We start from the raw sequence: 9,114 nt of genomic DNA, 5'->3' as shown, positions 1-9,114 counted from the left end.
TTTTTATTTCAGGCTTCCCAGCCTAGAGGTGAGATGTGGGGTCATATTGACCCCCCATATTTCACTGTAAAGAGGACCTGTCACCCCATATTCTTTTTACAAGGGATGTTTACATTTCTTGTAATAGGAATAAAAGTGATCAAAAATATATTTTTGGGGAAAAAAATGTCAAACTAACATAAATAAAGTAAAATGAACAATAAAAAAATAAAATTAAAATTAAAGCGCCCATGTCCCCATGTGCTCGCATGTGCCACACATGTGAGGTATCGCCGAGAATGTTAGAGCGAGAGCAATAATTCTAGTCCTAGACCTCCTCTGCAACTCAAAACATGTAACCAGTAAAAAAAAAATTAAAGCGTCGCCTATGGGGATTTTAACACAACAAACCTACACAGTCCCTGTCTTGTTTGCACCGCCTGTATACTGCTGTTCTGAGTATATAGGGCCTGGGGGCCACACGCATTTCCTTTTTTTTATATGGGTACAGGGTTCCCCTTAATATGCGTACAAGACCCAAATAGGCTGGTAATGGGCAGGGAGGGCTACCCATGCCATGTTTCTCAATGATTTTCAACCATATTGCAGGAACCAGATATAACATTAAAACTGCAAGCAGTTTTAAATGGTGTTATTTCCGTTTAATGTCATTTTGTGCAGGGACTGTTCTAAACACGGGAAACACGTGGCACTTCACAGGCATACTACAGACACCCCCCAGGCACCATATTTAAAGGAATATTTCACTTTTTTTTTTTCACTTTAATCGTCATTAAAATCAGTGCTCCCGCCAAAACGGCAGTTTTTAAAACTTTTTTTTGCAGTGACCCATGTCCCCTGAGGCAGGAGGCAGGTCCCCAAACCCTTTTTAGGACACTATCTTGCATATTAGCCGTTAAAATTAGCACTTTCCAATTCAAACGTTCGAGTCCCATAGACTTCAATGGGGTTCTAACGTTCGTACCGAACGCGGGGGTCGTTCGCAAGTTCTGGTGTGAACCGAACCGGGGGGTGTTCGGCTCATCCCTACTATTTAGGAGTGATACATGATTGGGGAAGAAGATGCAGTTGGTGGAAGACATGGAATGCCCCGTTTTCTCAAACTGTATGCAAACCTTAGCAATGATTCAATCTCATTTGCTTTCTTTTGGTACGCCGAATACACCATCGAAAGTGTTTTGTTCTATCTGTTCGAGAAGTGAAAAAAAAAATACCGGTTGATATTGCCAGAAAATCTGGGAACTGATAACTTCCTGTACTGTCAGTCTGTTCACAAGGAGGTGTTATGGAGATAGGGAAAGGGCTGTATTCTTAATTCGTAATGCATCAGTAACAATGTAGGCAGGGCTGACTTTGCATGTTAGAATTTCAAAGCTGAGCGGAGTTCCACCCAAAAATGGAACTTCCGCTCATTTGTCCCCCCCCCCTCCGGTGCCACAATTGGCACCTTTTGGGGGGAGGAGGGACAAGATACCTTTGACAGGTATCCTGTTCCCACTTCCGGGAGTCCGGGCTGCGGCCCATGACATCACCGCAGGGCTCCTCTCCCTGTTGCCGGGCCAGTAGAAGAGAGGAGCGGGGCCTTGCGCATGCGCAGTATGGTTCCTGGCATGAAGCCATAAGGCTAAACTGTCGGGTGCCCTTGCCCGCAATGTGGCACGGTGGCAGCAGCCAACATTGCTGGACTCCAGGACAGGTAAGTGTCCTGGAGTCCAGTGTCCAATTTTGGACGTGCAATGCTGGAACCCGGATATCCTGCAGTGGATGCCAGGGCCAGCATCACCTGGTTTTTCGGCTACCACTGCAAGGCCTTTAGGCTAAAGACACGTTTAGCTCTCTGCAATCTATTGGGTGGGTCGGGATAGGGAGCCTCTGACCCTTGTTGTGTAAAACCACCTTCCCCACATAGGTTTGCACCCACTTAGTGACTTCTATTTGGGGGTTACTGGGGTGCATTGAGACTAGGTCTCTCCTACGCCCAAGGCATTAGTCTTCTTTTTTCCCTTTCCTGATTACTTTTTCCATATTCTTCTTCTTGGTCTCCACACAACTTCTTCTTCGCCCACGCTTCTACTTTCCGCTCCTCTTAACCCTCTCTATCCCCCCCCCCCTTTTTTTTTATGTTTGCTTGAACTCCTCCAGTCACAGCCATGCCCACGGGAAAAACAGAGCTTGTCCATCTAGTTTCTTTCAACGTGAAGGGATTAAACAACCCAGAGAAACGCTCCATGGTGCTAGCATATGAAGGTACAAGTGTGTCTCCTCCAGGAGACACACTTCTGTGCGGATAAACTACCGAAACTTCATGACCGCTTTTTCCCTGACGGTATACCACAGATGCTCTTCTGACTCTAAATCAAAGGGGGTTAGTATCCTGGTTCCGTGGAACTACCACTTGGTGGCTGAAGGACCAATGGCGAGATAGAGAGGAAAGAGCTCTCTTTGTAAAGGAGACGCTGGGGGGATCCCTGGTAAACTTATACCTCCCCAACTCAAACCAGATTGCCTTCCTGGAACCGATTCTGACCAAACTAGGTGACTTTGCCGAAGGGGGGGTGATCCTGGAGGGGGGGGGGGGGGGTATGGACATGAACTTCATCATGGACCCGACTCTGGACTCCTCCAGGAATGCCTCCTGAATCTCGTACGCAAAGCTGAAATTACTTAACAGGAGCTTCCAAGCTTTCCACCTAGTGGATGTGTGGCGCATTCTCCACTCGTGCCACAGAGAATACACATTTTTTTATTAAATCGCCTTTCATGACAACCCTGGAGAGAGCACAGCTCCGCCCCTTTCTTCAGGAAACACCTGCCAACCTTTAAATCCCTCCTATTCCACCATGGCTTCAGTTATGGTTTCCTCCGCCATGGTGGAAGCACCTGTGGGAACCAAAGGGGGGTTTGCGCTCTCTCCAGAGAGAGGGAAAAGGCTTACCGCTTGGCTTGTTCTTTTTGTGACCATCCCAGTACGTTCAGAGGGTGTTCTGGAGCCCCCAGCTTTTCCCATGCTCAGTGGAGCGGTGGTCGGCAGATGGTCGAGGCGTCAGCCGACCCGGGCTCTGATGTGGAGTGCGGGAAACAGGAGTATTTCGCCGCTGATGAGGTTTCCGGGGTTTCCTGCCTGGCGGGCAGGTGAGGCGGCAGCCAGTGATGCGGCTTCCTGTTATGGGCGGGGCGATGGGTGTTTCCGGTCGCCTGGAACGCAAAGGCCAGGGGGGCGGGTCCATAGGCCGGTGTTTCCGCTTCCAGGCCGGCGGAAGACGCCGGACCCAGGAAAAATTTAAAAGCGGACATTTTATACATTTCCCCGCTGCGCTCTCTGCAAGATGGAGGAGAGACCATCAGCGACAGTGGAGGCAGGCACCATAAGCACCGCTCAGGCCCAGGTAACAGGGGAACAGCGGTGCCTTTGATTCTTCTCCTTATGGGCTGTGTCTTTTTCTCTTGTATGTTTTTCCTCCCTAGGGGAGCCTGCTACTACAGGGTCAGAGGTTACTTCTCTCAGACCCTGTAGCTTTGGTGGTGGAGGTTGCTCTTTGGTTCACTCGAGTTTCTGGTGTCTTCCTTTTGGCTGGGCGAGGTAGCATGTTGTAGTGGATTTGCAGTAAAGAGTGGGTCGCCCTCCCCCTTTTTTCTTTCTTTCTCGTTGCAGGAAGAAAGTTTGGTGAAAGTGAAGCACTTAAACCCAGGGAAAAGGTGCCATTCGTGCAAAAATCCACTTAGAGAGAGCTCGCTGAGCTCGGTGAAAAGATTACTGGTCCAGAATACCCCAGGCCAGTCTGGGAGTCAGCAACCACCACCACCACTCAGTCCCAGGGCATCTACCTCTAAGACAGTGGAGGTTATTGAGTCAGAGGACGAGGGAGCAAGCACTCTTCCTTCAGGGATTCAGAGGATGAAGGGGAAGAGGAAGATGATGACAGCCGTAGCTCTAGGTACAAATTGTCCTTAGAGGAAGTGGACGAGCTTTTGAAATCAATTTATATGACCCTGGATATTCAAGAGGAAAAAGTCCAGTTGTCGGTCCACGATAGAATGTACCAAGGTCTGGACGACACTAAAGGCAGGGTGTTCCGGAGACCGGGAGGAGGGAAGCGGCGACCTGGAGTGAGCGGTGTGCGGAGGAGCGGGGGAGTACATATCAATAGATGTGCATATAAAGTGAAGAGTGAACATTCCCCCAGCGCACCAGCAGCGGTATCCAGATAGCAGCACAGTGGCTCATACTGTGAAATCCCATCCAACCCCACGGGGATACATGATCTGGTGAGAGCATTCACATTACCACAACACTGAGTGGCGCACCGGGGACGAGTGTTTTCTCTGCATTGAAGATTGGCACTTTTGCACTAGTCACTTTACCTTGTGTTACCACTACCTGGGACATTACTACATGGGACTTTTTAGTGATCCCAGAATTTGACTTTGAAAGTTTTTTCTATGCACAAGGACGTTTTTGGGATTAATTATTTTGCACACATTTTTTGAATGAATTTTTCTTATGAATTTTGATATTATCGTTATAGGCAATTTATATTTATTGGTCACAGTAGTGTTAGCACGTATTTGCATACACTGATTATTGAATTTTCCTTATTTTAATTTTATAACGTTTAAAATTTCAGCACTGAGATATGTAACATTTGCAAACTAATTATCAACTTTATATATATCCTTATAGATAGACCATCATAGGCTAGATATATATTGGGTTTAGCGCCATAGCCCATTATTTAATCTTTTATATTTAAACCTCCCCCCCCCATTTTTAGGGGGTGGAGGATCTAGGCAAAGGCAGCTCTAACCCCTGTAAGTTTTACGTCTAATAATTCACAGTAGTATTCACATTTTCAATCCTTTATTTGTTTTCAAATTTTCACCCATTTCAGTCACTCACAGGGTGGGTAGTCCGTAGCGTGACTTTATTTATTTATTTATTCAAAGGTTTTTATTCACACATCTTTCTGGTAAAAAAAAAACCTTCAGGGAAGTATCGGTTAATTCTGAATCTGAAAATCTTAAACAGATCAATCCGAAAAAAGCATTTTCAATTGGATACAATCCACTCGATAACCAAGTTGTTGTCTCCAAACTGCTTCATGGTATCCCTAGATCTGAGGGATGCATATTTACACGTCCCGATTGCCCAAGCTTCCCAGCGCTTTCTCCGACTGGCAGTCAACCTGGGGACATCAATCTGGCACCTGCAGTTCAGAGCCCTGCCTTTCGGGTTCTCATCATCCCCCAAGATTTTTACAAAAATAATGGCGGAAGCCCTGGAGCCGTTGAAACTGAGGGGAATTTCTGTAGTCCCATACCTAGATGACCTGTTGTTCTTCGCGGACTCCAGGGAACAGCTTTTGACAAATCTACAGATATCACAAGCGCACCTCAGGGATCTGGGATGGCTCCTCAACTTGGAGAAGTCAAATCTGTGTCCAAGCCAGGAGGTGGTATTTTTGAGCTACATAATCAATTTGGTCCTTCAGAAGGTCTTTTTACCGCAAGCAAAACTAGAAAAGATATACGCGGCGGTAAAGCAAATGCAAACGAACTGTGCAATCTCAGTCCGATCAGCTATGGCGGTGCTAGGGCTTCTTACGGCTTCAATCCCGGGGGTTCAGTGGGCCACTTTCATTCCAAACCACTTCAGTCAAACATCTTACAGAACTGGTCACATCAGATTTCACTGGAGAAACAGATCAGGCTCACCTCACGAGTGAAACAAGCACTGTGGTGGTGGAGGAATTTGGCCAACCTGACGAAGGGCCTCTCCTGGGTATTTCTACTAGGCAAGCGTCTGACAACGGATGCAAGTTCCTGAGGCTGGGGAGCCCACCTGGATGGTCTAACCGCACAAGGGACTTGGTCCAAGGTGAAAGCCCAGAGGTCATCAAATTGGCGAGAGCTAAGAGACATCTTTCTGGGTCTTCTAGCTTTTGATTAGACAGGGGGCAGCATGTTCAGGTCCTTTCGGACAATATGACAGCGGTAGCTTATGTCCTCAAACAAGGGGGAACCAGGAGCAGGGGTCTTATGAGTCTTGCCAATCAACTTTTCGCTTGGGCAGAACAGAATGTGGCCTATCGGCGATCCACCTAAAGGGTTCCCAAAATCTGTTGGCGGACCTGCTCAGCAGAAGGAGGTAGAGGCAGAGTGGAGCTTGATCCAAGAAATCTTCCTAATGATCTTCGAAGCTTGGAGGTGCCCCCAGGTGGACCTGTTTGCCAGTCAACAAAACTCAAAAACACACAGGTTCTTTTCTCTTCACCGAGAAGATCAAGCTATAGGCATAGATGCTCTAGCCCACCCATGGCATTACCAGCTGTGCTATGCCTTTCCACCATTTCCTCCAATTCCGATGGTCTTAAGGAAATTTCCAAGAGGAAAGGACCAACATGATCTTAATTATGCCCTTTTGGCCAAAAATAACTTGGTTTGCAACTTTACTGAATCTGGCTGTAGAACCTCCCTGGAAACTGCCATTCAGGAAGGACCTTCTAACTCAGGGATCAGTGATGCACCCGGAGGCGGACAGACTGCACCTAACTGCTTGGCTTCTGAGGAAGACCTCCTGAAGGCCAAAGGTTTATCAGATAGATTAATAAAGACCCTACTCTCCAGCAGGAAGGAAGTGACTAGAGCCATATACCTGAAGGTCTGGAAGAAGTTCAATTCCTATTGTGTCTCTAAAGACTTTCAGGTAAACCGGGTCATTTCAGTCCTTGAGTTTCTCCATGAGGGAATGGAAAAAGGACTGGCAGCCAGCACCTTAAAAACACAGGTAGCGGATCTTTCAGTTTTTTTTTGGAAAGGACTTTATCAAAAGAAACTTTAATTTCAAGATTATTTAGGGCCATGGCATGGAATAGGCCGGGGCCCCTCAATAGTTCTCCCAGTTGGGACTTCTCTATTGTTTTACAGGGTCTCATGAAGGCACCGTTTGAACCCTTGTACGAGGCTTCATTAAAAAGTTTAGTTCTCAAAACAATCTTCTTAGTAGCCATCATGTCGGCAAGAAGAGTCAGTGAACTGCAGGCCTTAGCAGTTACGGAACCTTTTCTCAAAGTTTTTCTAGATAGAGTGGTTCTTCGCACAGACCCAGCCTTTCCTACCCAATGTCTTTTTGAACTTTCACCGTTCACAGGAAATAGTGCTTCCCACGTTTTCGCTAACTCCTGCCAATGCGGGTGAAGAAGCTTTCCATACTTTGGATGTAAGGAGGTGTCTTCTTCAATATTTTAAATTTAAAAAGTCCAATGCCCTTTTTGTGATCTTCATGGGCTTTCGTAAAGGGGAGAAAGCTTCTAAAAGCACTATGGGCAGATGGCTTAGATGGGCAATCTCAGAGGCCTATGGAGCCAAGGGAGAAGTACCACCCTCAGGGATTGTGGCCCATTCTACAAGATCTACGGCAGTTTCCTGGGCCGAAAGGGCCGGTGCTACGCCTGATCAAATCTGCAAGGTGGCCACCTGGTCCAACTACTCAACATTTCTCACACACTATAGGCTGGACTTACTGTCAGCTGTGGATCAAGCCTTCGGTAGGAAAGTACTGCAGGCAGTAGTCCCACCCTAGGGTAAGTTTCTCGGCTATCCTCTCCAGGGTTGTCCTGAAAGGCGATTTGAGAAAAACTTAGTTAGACTTACCGGTGACGGTATTTCTAAGAGCCTTTCAGGGCAACCGCTATTTCCCTCCTTTTGTAGCTTAGAAATGTTTTAAGCATCTATCATGGTTGTTTTTGGTTTTCTGTGCTCTTGTTTTCCAGTATGTTGGAGGCCAAAATAACTGAAGCCATGGTGGAAGAGGAGGGATTTAAAGGTTGGCAGGTGTTTCCTGAAGAAAGGGGCGGAGCTGTCCTCAAGCCAGGGTTGTCCTGAAAGGCTCTTAGAAATACCGTCACCAGTAAGTCTACGTTTTTTTGCACCCCCATGACTCCTATACCAGAATCGATCTGTTCATGATACCACAATCGCTCTTGTCTAGGGTTACCTCAGCCTCAATTGGCTCTATCACCTTCTCGGACCATGCCCCGGTTTTTGTAGACATAGATCTGCTTCAGCCCACTATGAAACAGTGGATATGGAAGCTTAACGACTCACGGATACAGATGCCAGAGGTCGCTGAGGAGGTGTCAAGGGAACCGATACAGTACTTTTCCACAAATGTGGAACCAGAAGTTGACACAACAATGGTTTGGGAGGCACATAAAAGCTACATTTTGATCAAAATAGGGTCACGTATCAAGAAAGACAGAGCAAAACAAATTGTTGATCTTTTGGGAAAAATCAGATCCCTAGAAGCTGTTCATAAACAATCACAAGCCTACCAGACCCTTTCAGATCTAACTGCCCTGCGGAATCAACTCCGATCCTTGGCCCTGTTCAAGGCCAAGGCAGTGATTTCTAAATGTCACCGTACTTTTTATGAGCACAGCAACAAATGTGGCAAGATGCTGGCACGGGCTCTGAGCGCACAGAAAGCTTTTAGGGTTGTCCCTGAACTTCTTAATGACATTCATAACAAAGTTCACACTACTAAAGATATCGCAATCTGTTCCGGGAGTATTATATCGCTTTGTATAATCTCCCGTGCCCAAAGTCTCAGGGAGAGAAAGCCACCAAATGGAAGACTATCAAAGACTACTTGCATAGGTCTGGGCTTCCCCATCTTTCGGAGGAGCTGACCGATCTAAAAAAATAAAAAATAAAATGATGAAAACAATTCTTTGTGTTAAAATAAAAATTCCTTTTATTTTACACTGTGTTTTTTTAGTTTTTTAATTTTTAAAAAAAGTTTCTAATTTAATTCAGTCATTTGAAAGTCTACAATCACTTCACAGTTTTTTGTTATTTGAGACTGTCTGATTCATTTAAATAATTCTTCATTTTAAATAACCAAAAAAACCCACCTGTGGGTCTAATACCATTTAGATATTTTGACATAAATTACAATATTTTCACACAAATTTAGTTTTTTCAGACAAGGTATTGAAATGGCATGAGGGTAAGTCACATCTTTAAAGGATCACACACATCACTGATCCACTAATACCCGACAGAGGGTTTAACACAATATTCTGATTAATAACACAAAGAATTGTTTTCATAATT

Source organism: Lithobates pipiens, unplaced genomic scaffold, assembly GCF_037356315.1.
Source record: "Lithobates pipiens isolate NorthernLeopardFrog02 unplaced genomic scaffold, aLitPip1_a1.2 Scaffold_18, whole genome shotgun sequence".
NCBI classification, from domain to species: Eukaryota; Metazoa; Chordata; class Amphibia; order Anura; family Ranidae; genus Lithobates; species Lithobates pipiens.
Note: the sequence above shows the minus strand (reverse complement) of the source record.